The 15,154-nt window shown below is 43.9% G+C and overlaps 1 protein-coding gene across 1 annotated transcript in view; it reads right to left on the reverse strand.

Annotated features, from left to right (window-relative positions):
* Positions 1 to 15,154, reverse strand: part of LOC143793021 (catenin alpha-2-like) — a 1,735,283-nt gene that overhangs the window by 1,136,807 nt on the left and 583,322 nt on the right. The gene's annotated exons all lie outside the window — the stretch shown is intronic.

Below are 15,154 nucleotides of genomic sequence, written 5' to 3' on the forward strand. Positions count from 1 at the left end.
CTTAAATGCGAGGGGACATATGTTATATGTCAGGGGTGAGGAGCCGGATGTTAAACACCAGGAACAAGGGGACGAATGTTATAAACCAGAGACCAGGGACGAGGGGATGGATGTTATATATCAGGGGCGAGGGGTCCAATGTTATACACTGGGGACGATGGGCAGACTGTTTTACATGGGGGACAAGGGACTGGATGTTGTACACTGGGGTGAGGGGCTGGATGTTATATACCAGGGGTGAGAACCGGATGTTATACACTTGGGGGCGAGGGGTGGATGCTATCCACCGAAAGTATGAGTCTGGATGTTACGCACCGCGGTGGTGGATGTTACACCGGAGACGAGGGGACAGATATAAAATATCAGGGGCGAGGGGCCGGATGTTATATACCAGGAGCGAGAGACTGATGTTATACACCAGGATTGAGGGGCTGGATGGTATACATCAGGGGCGAGGGACCAGATGTTATACAGTGGGGGTGAAGGGCCGGATGTTATACTCCGGGGGCGAGGGACCAGATGTTATATACCAGGGGTGAGGGGCTGAATGTTGTCCACGGGGGGGTGAGGGCCAGATGCTGTACACTTAAGGTAAAGGGCTGGATGTTATACATCGGTGGGGCAAGGGGCTAGAAGATATACAACAGATGCGAGGGGCTGGATGTTATACACCAGGAATGAGGGGACAGGTGTTATATACTAGGGGTGAAGGGCCGGATGTTATACACCAGGAATGAGGGGACAGATGTTATATAGCAGGGTTGAGGGGCCGTATGTTATGCACCAGGGATGAGGGAACAGATATTATACACCAGGGCAGAGGTGCCGGATGTTATACACTGGGGACGAGCGACAGATGTTATACACCAGGGGCGAGGGGCCGATGTTATACACCGTGGACATGGGTCAGGATGGTTTACACCGGGAATGAGAGGCCAGATGTTATGCACCGGGGTTGAGGGGCTGGATGTTACACACCGCGGATGAGGGGCCAGATGTTATACACCGGGGATGAGTGGGCAGATGTTATACACCAGGGGCGAGGGGCCAGATGTTATACACCGTGGACAAGGGTCCGGATGTTATGCATCGGGGATGAGGGGCTGGATGTTATGCACCGGGGATGAGGGGCTGGATGTTATGCACCGGGGATGAGGGGCAGGATGTTTTACATCGGGGATGAGGGGACAGATGTTATATACCGGGGATGAGTGGGCAGATGTTATACACCAGGGGCGAGGGGCCAGATGTTATACACCGTGGACAAGGGTCCGGATGTTATGCATCGGGGATGAGGGGCTGGATGTTATGCACCGGGGATGAGGGGCAGGATGTTTTACATCGGGGATGAGGGGACAGATGTTATATACCGGGGATGATGGGCTGGATGTTATGCACCAGGGATGAGGGAACAGATATTATACACCAGGGGTGAGGGGCCGGATGTTATACACCGTGGACGTGAGTCCGGATGTTATACACTGGGGTTGAGGGGCTGGATGTTATACACTGGGGACGAGCAGACAGATGTTATACATTAGGGGCGAGGGGCCGGATGTTATACACCGTGGACGTGGGTCTGGATGTTATACATTGGGGTTGAGGGGCTGGATGTTATACACTGGGGACCAGCGGACAGATGTTATACACCAGGGGCGAGGGGCCGGATGTTACACACACCGGGGATGAGGGGCCGATTGTGATACACTGGGGATGAGGGGCTGTATGTTATGCAACAGGGATAAGGGAACAGAATTTTATACACCAGGGGAGAGGGGCCGGGTGTTATACACTGGGGATGAGTGGACAGATGTTATACACCAGGACGAGGGGCCGGATGTTATACACCGTGGACGTGGGTCCGGATGTTATACACCAGGGTTGAGGGGCTGGATTTTACACACCAGGGATGAGGGGCCATATGATATACACTGGGGACGAGCAGTCAGATATTACACACAGGGGCGAGGGGCCATATGATATACACCAGGGATGAGGGGCCGGATGTTATGCACCAGGGATGAGGGGCCGGATGTTATACACCGGGGATGAGGGGCCGGATGTTATACACTGGGGATGAGGGGCTGGATGTTACACACCAGGGATGAGGGGCCAGATTTTATACACTGGGTATGAGCAGACAGATATTACACACCAGGGATGAGGGGCCATATGTTATACCCGGGGGATGAGGGGCCAGATTTTATACACTGGGGATGAGGGGCTGGATGTTATACATCAGCGGAAAGGGGACAGATGTTATATTCTAGGGGCCGGATGTTATACACAAAGAATGAGGGTCAGATGTTTTACCAGGGGAAAGGGGCCATATGTTATGCACCAGGGATGAGGGAACAGATATTATACACCAGGGGAGAGGGGCCGGAAGTTACACTTGGGACGAGCAGACAGATGTTATACACCTGGGGCGAGGGGCCGGATGTTGTACTTCGGGGATGAGGGGCCGGATGTTATATACCAGTGATGAGGGGCTGGATATTATACACCGGGGAGGAGGGTCTGGATGCTATACACCGGGTGGCAAAGGACCGGATGTTTTATACTGGGGGGGGGGACCAGATGTTATGCACCAGGAACAAGGGGCTGGATGTTATATATCGGGGACGAGGGGCTGGATGTTGTATACTGGGGACAAAGGGCTGGATGTTGTATACCAGGTGGCAAAGGACTGGATTGTATATACCGGGGGGTGAAGGACCGAATATTATACACCGGGGACAATGGGATAGATGTTATACGCCAGGGGTGAGGTGATGGGTGTTATATACCAGAGGCGAGCTGCCAGATGTTATACACTGAGGGATAAGGAATGGATATTCTACACTGTGGGTAATATACACATGTGGTCAAAATTGTTGGTCCCCCTCGTTTAATGACAGAAAAACCCACAATGGTCACAGAAATAACTTGAATCTGACAAAAGTAATAATAAATAAAAGATCTATGAAAATGAACAAATGAAAGTCAGACATTGCTTTTCCACCATGCTTCCACGGAATAAAAAAAAAATTAAATAAAACTCATGAAATAGGTCCATGTGTGCAGCTTGTGTCCGATAGGTTTCTCAGTATCGAGTATCTCACGCTGAGGAGTGAAGTAACATTGTGTGTGCACTAGGTGGCGGCATCTGATAACTTTTTACATCTGATGCAGGATTTGCTCTGTGCATTGTTCGATGAAAGAAGACTTGATGATAATGATTATTATTATAATAATAATTATTATTATAGATAGACCTTTGCGATTAAGTAATACAATCCATTAGACAAGAGCACGTTGTTTGTCATTTCTGATCACCCCCAGCTAACAGCTGCCCCCATAGAAGAGAATATGCAGGAATTGTAGCCTGAAGTTGTATACATCTGATGCTGAGGATACAAGGAACATGTCCGCGTGAGGAGGCGGCATGATTTCTAAACAGCAACTATCCAACAACCTAAACTGTATGGAATCCTCCCTTTTACTCAGAGGGACGAAAGTCCAGCGAGGCGGCGCACGTAGACGATAAAATACAAGTTTATTGTAGAAAAAATGAATTAAAAGTGCATGGCCGTTCCAATGTGACGGAGACCTACGCATTTCAGTAGGCAAATGACATTTTGATTTACATACATATATTCTGGCGTTTTTCGATATTTTTTCTTCTTTTCAGCTTTTAACAAATGGTTTAAATAATTTTAGGTTTTGATATTTGACGCTTTACGGACACGACCATACTAAGTATGTTTATATTTTTGTTTCTTTATTATTTTTTTTTAATGGGTGATGTGATGTGTGATTTAAACTTTTATATATATGTTTTTAATAGTTTTTACAATTTTATATATTTTTACTTTATTTTCTAGTCCTTTTTGATGACTTGAACCTCTCACAATCTGATCGCTTACACTATGCAATACTTTAGTTTATAGTTAAATCGAGGCTCCCTTATGAAGGCCGGCCGGGTCAGCCTCCGATACAGGACCAATAAAGCAGGCTTGGACACCTTTATATCGGATCATAGTGTATATGCGCCCGCAACTTAGCCACTTAAATGTCAGTAATTGTGAGCAGCATTTAAATGGTTAAACAGCAGCAATTGAATCACATCTTACAACCAGAATCTGCTTGGTATAAGGTGGCTTCAGTATACTATACTATACTATACTATACTATACTTCTTGTGACCATATGATGCGCATTTTTGCGATGTGGTCTCGAAATTTTTAACAAATCAGGTCTCATTTTTTATTTTTACCCCAAAATCTGTAACATAATTTACTACTAGTCCAAAGGGATCTGAAAAAATATAAAATGACATATTTTCTTACCTGCAGCCACCACTAGGGGGAGCTCAGGAGTTTTTCTGACTACAGTGTAACTATTGAGTTCTATGAATAAACAGTTTGCACTGGGCTCCCTCTAGTGGTGACCACAGGTATAAATCATTTTATATTTTAGTTTTATGTCTAAATAGAGGATTTAAAACTGGGAATGAGATTCCCAACTATAAAAAGTTACCTGATAAAGTCCATGCAGGATGATAGACATATTTACTAGGTATGAAAAAATTTGAAAGTAATTATTCCTTTAAGCTTTAAGACTTATTAATAAAACGTGTTACTGTTACATTAATAAAGCAATCGGTGACCATTAAAAATCTGACATATAACTGAGGTGAGAGCTAGGAAGTAGGGGTGAGCGAAATCGAACTGTAAAGTTGGGACAGTGACATTCTGCTCAAGCTATAAAATATAATCCCTCAATGTAAACGTCGCTGAGACACCAGAAATACAGGACAGGCTTCCTGAGCTACGATCACCTTGGCACAGATTATTCTTTTACTGATCATTTAGTTGCTAAAAGCAAAGTTATGACACTTTCTAAACAGTTTTGCTTAAAGGTTTTCTACCATTTTGCCCCTGTAGATAAGATCTGTAAACATGGCAGAAATCCCACAGAGCTTCTGCTCCGGGTTCTAATAGCGCTGTCTGCTCCCCTCTTCCTTCTCTCAGTGTTAGAGATTGCAGAAGGCAGAGGGGGGAGATTATACACAGATCTAAACAGTATGCAGAGGGAATGAAGCATGTAATATAAGGGAGGGCAGCTAGAACAGGCTGCAGAAAAGTAGGAAAGCGCACAGAAAAGAGATAAGTGCAGGATAGAAGCTGTCCTGATATGTAAGCTGATAACAGCAGCCCTCAGTATACACACAGACCTCATGTGCATCCCATATTACAATGGGAGAAAGGCAGAGCTCACATCCAGCGTATATTACCAGGAGAGTTACACAAAACTGACATTCAACCTATATTTCTGAGAGAGACAAACAGACCTCACATCCAGCCTATATTACTAGAAGACAAGAACAGACCTCACATCCAGCCTATATTACTAGGAGAGACACACAGAGCTCACATCCAGCCTATATTACTGGGAGACACACAGACTTCACATCCAGCCTATATTACTGGGAGAGGCACTCAGAGCTCACATCCAGCCTACATTACAGAGAGATTCACAGAAACCTTACATCCAGATTATATTACTAGGAGAGAAGAACAGAGCTCACATCCAGCCTACATTATTGTGAGAGACACACAGAGGACAAATAAAGCCTATATTGCTGGAAGGGACACACATAACTCACACACAGTCTATATTGCTGGGAGAGACACACAGAGCTCACATCCAGCCTATATTACTGGTGGGAGAGAGACAGAGCTCACATCCAGCATATATTACTGGGAGAGACACACAGAGCTCACATCCAGCCTATATTACTGGGAGACACACAGAGTTCACATCCAACCCATATTACTGGGAGGCACACAGAGCTCACATCCAGCCTATATTACTGGGAGAGACACACAGACCTCACATCCAACCCATATTACTGGGAGGCACACAGACCCCACATCCAGCCTCTATTACTGGGAGACACACAGAGCTCACATCTAACCTATATAACTGGGAGACACACAGAGCTCACATCCAGCCTAAATTACTGGGAGACACACAGAGCTCACGTCTAACCTATATAACTGGGAGACACACAGAGCTCACATCCAGCCTCTATTACTGGGAGACACACAGAGCTCACATCTAACCTATATAACTGGGAGACACACAGAGCTCACATCCAGCCTATATTACTGGGAGACACACAGAGCTCACGTCTAACCTATATAACGGGGAGACATACAGAGCTTACATCCAGCCTCTATTACTGGGAGACACACAGAGCTCACATCTAACCTATATAACTGGGAGACACACAGACCTCACGTCCAACCTATATTACTGGAAGAGACACACAGAGCTCACACCCAGCCTATATTACTGGAAGAGACACACAGAGCTCCCAACCAGCCTATATTACTGGGAGAGACACACAGACCTCACATCCAGCCTATGTTACTGGGAGAGCCACACAGAGCTCACATCCAGCCTATATTACTTGGAGAGACACACAGAGCTCACATCCAGCCTCTATTACTGGGAGACACACAGAGCTCACATCCAACCCATATTACTGGGAGGCACACAGAGCTCACATCCAGCCTATATTACTGGGAGAGACACACAGACCTCACATCCAACCCATATTACTGGGAGGCACACAGACCCCACATCCAGCCTCTATTACTGGGAGACACACAGAGCTCACATCTAACCTATATAACTGGGAGACACACAGAGCTCACATCCAGCCTAAATTACTGGGAGACACACAGAGCTCACGTCTAACCTATATAACTGGGAGACACACAGAGCTCAAATCCAGCCTCTATTACTGGGAGACACACAGAGCTCACATCTAACCTATATAACTGGGAGACACACAGAGCTCACATCCAGCCTATATTACTGGGAGACACACAGAGCTCACATCTAACCTATATAACTGGGAGACATACAGAGCTCACATCCAGCCTCTATTACTGGGAGACACACAGAGCTCACATCTAACCTATATAACTGGGAGACACACAGACCTCACGTCCAACCTATATTACTGGAAGAGACACACAGAGCTCACACCCAGCCTATATTACTGGAAGAGACACACAGAGCTCCCAACCAGCCTATATTACTGGGAGAGACACACAGACCTCACATCCAGCCTATGTTACTGGGAGAGCCACACAGAGCTCACATCCAGCCTATATTACTAGGAGAGACACACAGAGCTCACATCCAGCCTATATTACTGGGAGACAGACAGAGCTCACATCCAGCTTGAATTGCTGGGATAAGCAGTGCTCACATCCAGCCTATATTATGGGGGAGACACACAGAGCTCACATCCAGCCTATATTACTGGGAGAGACACACAGACCTCACATCCAGCCTATATTACTGGGGGAGGCACACAGACCTCACATCCAGCCTATATTACTGGGAGACACACAGAGCTCACATCCAGCCTATATTACTGGGAGACACACAGAGTTCACATCCAACCCATATTACTGGGAGGCACACAGAGCTCACATCCAGCCTATATTACTGGGAGAGACACACAGACCTCACATCCAACCCATATTACTGGGAGGCACACAGACCCCACATCCAGCCTCTATTACTGGGAGACACACAGAGCTCACATCTAACCTATATAACTGGGAGACACACAGAGCTCACATCCAGCCTAAATTACTGGGAGACACACAGAGCTCACGTCTAACCTATATAACTGGGAGACACACAGAGCTCACATCCAGCCTCTATTACTGGGAGACACACAGAGCTCACATCTAACCTATATAACTGGGAGACACACAGAGCTCACATCCAGCCTATATTACTGGGAGACACACAGAGCTCACGTCTAACCTATATAACTGGGAGACATACAGAGCTCACATCCAGCCTCTATTACTGGGAGACACACAGAGCTCACATCTAACCTATATAACTGGGAGACACACAGACCTCACGTCCAACCTATATTACTGGAAGAGACACACAGAGCTCACACCCAGCCTATATTACTGGAAGAGACACACAGAGCTCCCAACCAGCCTATATTACTGGGAGAGACACACAGACCTCACATCCAGCCTATGTTACTGGGAGAGCCACACAGAGCTCACATCCAGCCTATATTATTGGAGAGACACACAGAGCTCACATCCAGCCTCTATTACTGGGAGACACACAGAGCTCACATCTAACATATATAACTGGGAGACACAGAGCTCACATCCAGCCTAAATTACTGGGAGACACACAGAGCTCACGTCTAACCTATATAACTGGGAGACACACAGAGCTCACATCCAGCCTCTATTACTGAGAGACACACAGAGCTCACATCTAACCTATATAACTGGGAGACACACAGAGCTCAAATCCAGCCTATATTACTGGGAGACACACAGAGCTCACGTCTAACCTATATAACTGGGAGACATACAGAGCTCACATCCAGCCTCTATTACTGGGAGACACACAGAGCTCACATCTAACCTATATAACTGGGAGACACACAGACCTCACGTCCAACCTATATTACTGGAAGAGACACACAGAGCTCACACCCAGCCTATATTACTGGAAGAGACACACAGAGCTCCCAACCAGCCTATATTACTGGGAGAGACACACAGACCTCACATCCAGCCTATGTTACTGGGAGAGCCACACAGAGCTCACATCCAGCCTATATTACTGGGAGAGACACACAGAGCTCACATCCAGCCTATATTACTGGGAGACAGACAGAGCTCACATCCAGCTTGAATTGCTGGGATAAGCAGTGCTCACATCCAGCCTATATTATGGGGGAGACACACAGAGCTCACATCCAGCCTATATTACTGGGAGAGACACACAGACCTCACATCCAGCCTATATTACTGGGGGAGGCACACAGACCTCACATCCAGCCTATATTACTGGGAGACACACAGAGCTCACATCCAGCCTATATTACTGGGAGAGGCACACAGACCTCACATCCAGCCTATATTACTGAGAGAGACACAGAGCTCACATCCAGCCTATATTACTGGGAGAGTCACACAGACCTCACATCCAGTCTATATTACTGAGAGAGTCACACAGACCTCCCATCCAGCCTATATTACTGGGAGAGACACACAGACCTCACATCCAGCCTATATTACTGGGAGACACACAGAGCTCACATCCAGCCTATATTACTGGGAGAGGCACACAGACCTCACATCCAGCCTATATTACTGAGAGAGTGACACAGACCTCCCATCCAGCCTATATTACTGGGAGAGGCACACATATCTCACATACAGCCTATATTACTGGGAGAGACACACAGCACTCACATCCAGCCTATATTACTGAGAGAGTCACATAGACCTCACATCCAGCCTATATTACTGAGAGAGACACAGAGCTCACATCCAGCTTATATTACTGGGAGAGTCACACAGACCTCACATCCAGTCTATATTACTGAGAGAGTCACACAGACCTCCCATCCAGCCTATATTACTGGGAGAGACACACTGACCTCACATCCAGCCTATATTACTGGGAGAGACACACAGAGCTCACATCCAGCCTATATTACTGGGAGACACACAGAGCTCACATCCAGCCTATATTACTGGGAGAGGCACACAGACCTCACATCCAGCCTATATTACTGAGAGAGACACAGAGCTCACATCCAGCTTATATTACTGGGAGAGTCACACAGACCTCACATCCAGTCTATATTACTGAGAGAGTCACACAGACCTCCCATCCAGCCTATATTACTGGGAGAGACACACAGACCTCACATCCAGCCTATATTACTGGGAGACACACAGAGCTCACATCCAGCCTATATTACTGGGAGAGGCACACAGACCTCACATCCAGCCTATATTACTGAGAGAGACACAGAGCTCACATCCAGCTTATATTACTGGGAGAGTCACACAGACCTCACATCCAGTCTATATTACTGAGAGAGTCACACAGACCTCCCATCCAGCCTATATTACTGGGAGAGGCACACATATCTCACATACAGCCTATATTACTGGGAGAGACACACAGCACTCACATCCAGCCTATATTACTGAGTCACATAGACCTCACATCCAGCCTATATTACTGAGAGAGACACAGAGCTCACATCCAGCTTATATTACTGGGAGAGTCACACAGACCTCACATCCAGTCTATATTACTGAGAGAGTCACACAGACCTCCCATCCAGCCTATATTACTGGGAGAGACACACAGAGCTCACATCCAGCCTCTATTACTGGGAGACACACAGAGCTCACATCCAGCCTATATTACTGGGAGACACACAGACCTCACATCCAGCCTATATTACTGAGAGAGACACAGAGCTCACATCCAGCTTATATTACTGGGAGAGTCACACAGACCTCACATCCAGTCTATATTACTGAGAGAGTCACACAGAACTCACATCCAGCCTATATTACTGGGAGAGACACAGAGCTCACATCCAGCCTATATTACTGGGAGACACACAGAGCTCACATCCAGCTTGAATTGCTGGGATAAGCAGCGCTCACATCCAGCCTATATTACTAGGAGAAACACACCAAACTGACATTCAGCCTATATTACTGATGGAGACAGACTAGAGAAAAATCTGAAACTTTGATTAGGCTGCAAATTGAAATCCAAAAATTAATGAAGGAAAGAAGATTGCTTCCTTAAACTTAGACAATCAACCCATTGACTTGAGATAAATCAAATTTATCTCTAATTTCCCCCAGGAAACTCAGATTCTCAAAAATCTGAATATTTTTCCAGTTTGCTGTGTGCACTAATCTGGCTGCTATTTTACTGGCTTAAAAACAGATGGTGAGGGATTTTTTTTAAAATGACTCTCATCTCTCCCTGGCCCACAGTTTCCCCATGCGGCTCCCAGCACGGCCATCACAGGTCCAGTTAAGTCTTTGACCTTCTTTACCGTTTCCCTCCTCCCTGAACAGTCCTGGTAACATCATGACATTGCAGTGTGAGCACTGAGTAGGAATCATGCGACATCATATCGGTACGTCCACCATTACGTTGCGACCCTGCCAGCGCTGTACGTGATGACGACCAGATGGGACAAATTTCAGAGAATTTGCTAATTTAATTTTTCAGTTTTCACAGATTTACCTATCTTCGTTACTAACATTTTTTTTCAATTTACGATTTTTCAGCTTCATAGGTGTCCTTTAATGGAGAACTACCTACATTTATCTTCTGATATATAAATATCTGCCAAACAACCACATTTATGAGTTGTTGCTAAGCCAAGCCTTCGGCTAATTTCTTTGAGCCCTATCTAGAAATTTCTCTTTCTAGAATCTCCAGGTTTTCTCCTTGAATCCATTTTATGATGGACTGTAATACTTACATTTGTCCACCGGATGTCACTGTTGCTATCTTTTTAAAATCAACAGTAAAGTCCCTGCAGAGACAATGATTTGGTATATACAGTATATACAGCATTTAATACTCTGTCCATTTTTTAGATTCTGTCTTTATAAAATGTGTGTATATACTTCTTTGTATATTTATTTATTTATATACATTTAAAATGACATTAGGCAATATGATAATTCCAAAAGTTTGACACTTCACTTTCAGAAATGACCGTACAGATAAGCGAGGGGGAGGGGTGTGTCTATATGTAAAATCGACCTTAAAACCCATCCTGCGTGATAATATAGGTGAATCTAATGAAAATGTAGAGTCCCTGTGGGTGGAGATAAGGGGAGGGGGAAAAAATAATAAATTACTGATAGGGGTTTGTTATAAATCTCCAAAAATAATGGAAGCAATGGAGAATATCCTCGTAAAGCAAATAGATGAAGCTGCGACTCAAGGAGAAGTCATTATTATGGGGGACTTCAACTACCCTGAAATAGATTGGGGAACAGAAACCTGCAGTTCCAGTAAAGGTAATCGGTTTTTGAGAACTACGAGAGACAATTACCTTTCACAACTGGTTCAGGACCCAACAAGGAGGGGGGCACTGCTAGACCTAATATTAACCAACAGGCCAGACCGCATATCAAATATAAGGGTTGGGGGTCACTTGGGGAATAGTGATCACAAAATAATAAGTTTTCGTGTATCCTTTAATAAGATGTGTAGTAGAGGGGTGACAAGGACACTAAACTTCAGGAGGGCAAATTTCCAACGGATGAGAGAGGATCTTGGTGCAATTAACTGGGACGATATCCTGAGACATAAAAATACACAAAGAAAATGGGAGACGTTTATTAGCATCCTGGATAGGACCTGTGCACAGTATATACCGTATAGGAATAAACATACTAGAAATAGGAGGAAACCAATATGGCTAAATAGAGCTGTAAGGGGCGCAATAAGTGACAAAAAGAAAGCATTTAGAGAATTAAAGGAAGTAGGTAGTGAGGAGGCATTAAATAAATACAGAAAATTAAATAAATTCTGTAAAAAGCAAATCAAGGCAGCAAAGATTGAGACAGAGAGACTCATTGCCAGAGAGAGTAAAAATAATCCCAAAATATTCTTTAACTATATAAATAGTAAGAAACTAAAAAATGACAGTGTTGGCCCCCTTAAAAATAGTCTGGGTGAAATGGTGGATGAGGATGAGGAAAAAGCCAATTTCTTTCATCAGTATTTACAAAAGAAAATCCCATGGCAGCCAATATGACTAGTGATAATAATTCCCAATTTAATGTTACCTGCTTAACCCAGCAGGAAGTACAGCGGCGTCTAAAAATCACAAAAATTGACAAATCTCCGGGCCCGGATGGGATACACCCCCGAGTACTGCAGGAATTAAGTACAGTCATTGATAGATAATTATTTTTAATCTTTAAAGACTCCATAATAACAGGGTCTGTACCACAGGACTGGCGTATAGCAAATGTGGTGCCAATATTCAAAAAAGGGGCAAAAACTGAACTCGGTAATTATAGGCCAGTAAGTTTAACCTCTACTGTGGGTAAAATCCTGGAGGGCATTCTAAAGGATGCTATACTGGAGTATCTGAAGAGGAATAACCTCATGACCCAGTATCAGCACGGGTTTACTAGGGACCGTTCATGTCAGACTAATCTGATCAGCTTCTATGAAGAGGTAAGTTCCGGACTGGACCAAGGGAACCCAGTAGATGTAGTGTATATGGACTTTTCCAAAGCTTTTGATACAGTGCCACACAAAAGGTTGTTACATAAAATGAGAGTAATGGGGATAGGGGAAAAAAGTGTAAGTGGGTTGAGAGCTGGCTCAGGGATAGGAAACAAAGGGTGGTTATTAATGGAGCACACTCGGACTGGGTCGCGGTTAGCAGTGGGGTACCACAGGGGTCAGTATTGGGCCCTCTTCTTTTTAACATATTTATTAATGACCTTGTAGGGGGCATTCAGAGTAGAATTTCAATATTTGCAGATGACACTAAACTCTGCAGGGTAATCAATACAGGGGAGGACAATTTTATATTACAGGATGATTTATGTAAACTAGAAGCTTGGGCTGATAAATGGCAAATGAGCTTTAATGGGGATAAATGTAAGGTCATGCACTTGGGTAGAAGTAATAAGATGTATAACTATGTGCTTAATTCTAAAACTCTGGGCAAAACCATCAATGAAAAAGACCTGGGTATATGGGTGGATGACAAACTCATATTCAGTGGCCAGTGTCAGGCAGCTGCTACAAAGGCAAATAAAATAATGGGATGTATTAAAAGAGGCATAGATGCTCATGAGGAGAACATAATTTTACCTCTATACAAGTCACTAGTTCGACCACACTTAGAATACTGTGCACAGTTCTGGTCTCCGGTGTATAAGAAAGACATAGCTGAGAGTTACTCTTTGCCACATGGGGTTTTTTTGCCTTCCCCTGGATCAACATGTTAGGGCATGCTAGGCTATGGGTTGAACTAGATGGACTTACAGTCTTCCTTCAACCTTAATAACTATGTAACTAGTTTCTCCCAATTTGTAGTATGATACATTGTAAAAATAAGAATAAATATTCAATTAACGTCTCCATAAAAAAAATTATATCCAGCTCAAATTTACATATTTACATTTAAGTAAATATGTAAATTTGAGCTGGATATAATTTTTTTTATTCGATTTTTTTTTCCTGTATAGTCCCTAGTTTCACAGTCTATTTAATTGCTTAAATACTGTGGAAGTGACTGAAAATAATAAGTCGTATGTTTCCATCAGATGGTAACTTCAATAGTAGGAAAAATTAATTGATGAAGATTATTCTGAAAAAACAAAAATAGCAGAGCCGAGTTAGGGTTTCAGGGTAACACATGGACCCCGATTTATCAATTTATTTTTTTTCTTTTTAGACTTTTGATATTCATTGATGTTTTTACATCAACGTCTTTAAAATGGCCATTGCATGAGGTACAGGAATTTTGCGCAAAGTCAAAAATGTTCTTTATTTTTAATTTTAATCTTTTTTCCGGCTTCAAAATTGTTGCAAACATTGGTTGCAAAACTCTGGCATTCATGAAACCACTCCGGGAAGGAAGACATTTGTGCAACAAAATTGTGACTTTTTGAAAAGTTACAAAAAGTGAATTAGATGAAAATATTTGAAAAAAAAAAAAAAGAAAAACATATAAAATAAACTTTATACAACTTTTACCTTAACTATGATTTATCACAGTAGACAGGAAATGCAACCCCTAGAGATTCACAGGTGTAAGGATGCTGATCGGGTCAGATTTAGCAAGCCACATTTGTCATGTAACTCAAAAATGACAAATCTTTTTGTGGTTTTACATAGGAATGCAAGAAAAGTGACTTCGTCATCTTAAAGGGGAACTGTCACTTGTCACAAAAATAAATATATTTTACCTGTTGTAAATGCCGCTATTCTCCTGAATCCGGCGGTGTTTTTGTTTTCTTCCTATGCCTCTCTGTTCCATAGATACACCCCTTTGTTTTCTTCTCTAAATCTAGGATTTTTATTTTTGTAAAGCTAAGTGGGCGAGGTCTATAACTTTTTCTGTGGGCGTCGTCCAGAAGACCACACCCCCTAGATAATAAGACTAGACTTGGATACAGAGAAGAAAAGGCCATATCTCAGGAACCGAGAGGCGCAGGAACAAAATAAAAACGGCACTGGATTCAGGAGAACAGCAGCATTTACATGACCTAAGTCACATACTTATGGT

Source organism: Ranitomeya variabilis, chromosome 1, assembly GCF_051348905.1.
Source record: "Ranitomeya variabilis isolate aRanVar5 chromosome 1, aRanVar5.hap1, whole genome shotgun sequence".
In the NCBI taxonomy this organism is placed as follows: domain Eukaryota; kingdom Metazoa; phylum Chordata; class Amphibia; order Anura; family Dendrobatidae; genus Ranitomeya; species Ranitomeya variabilis.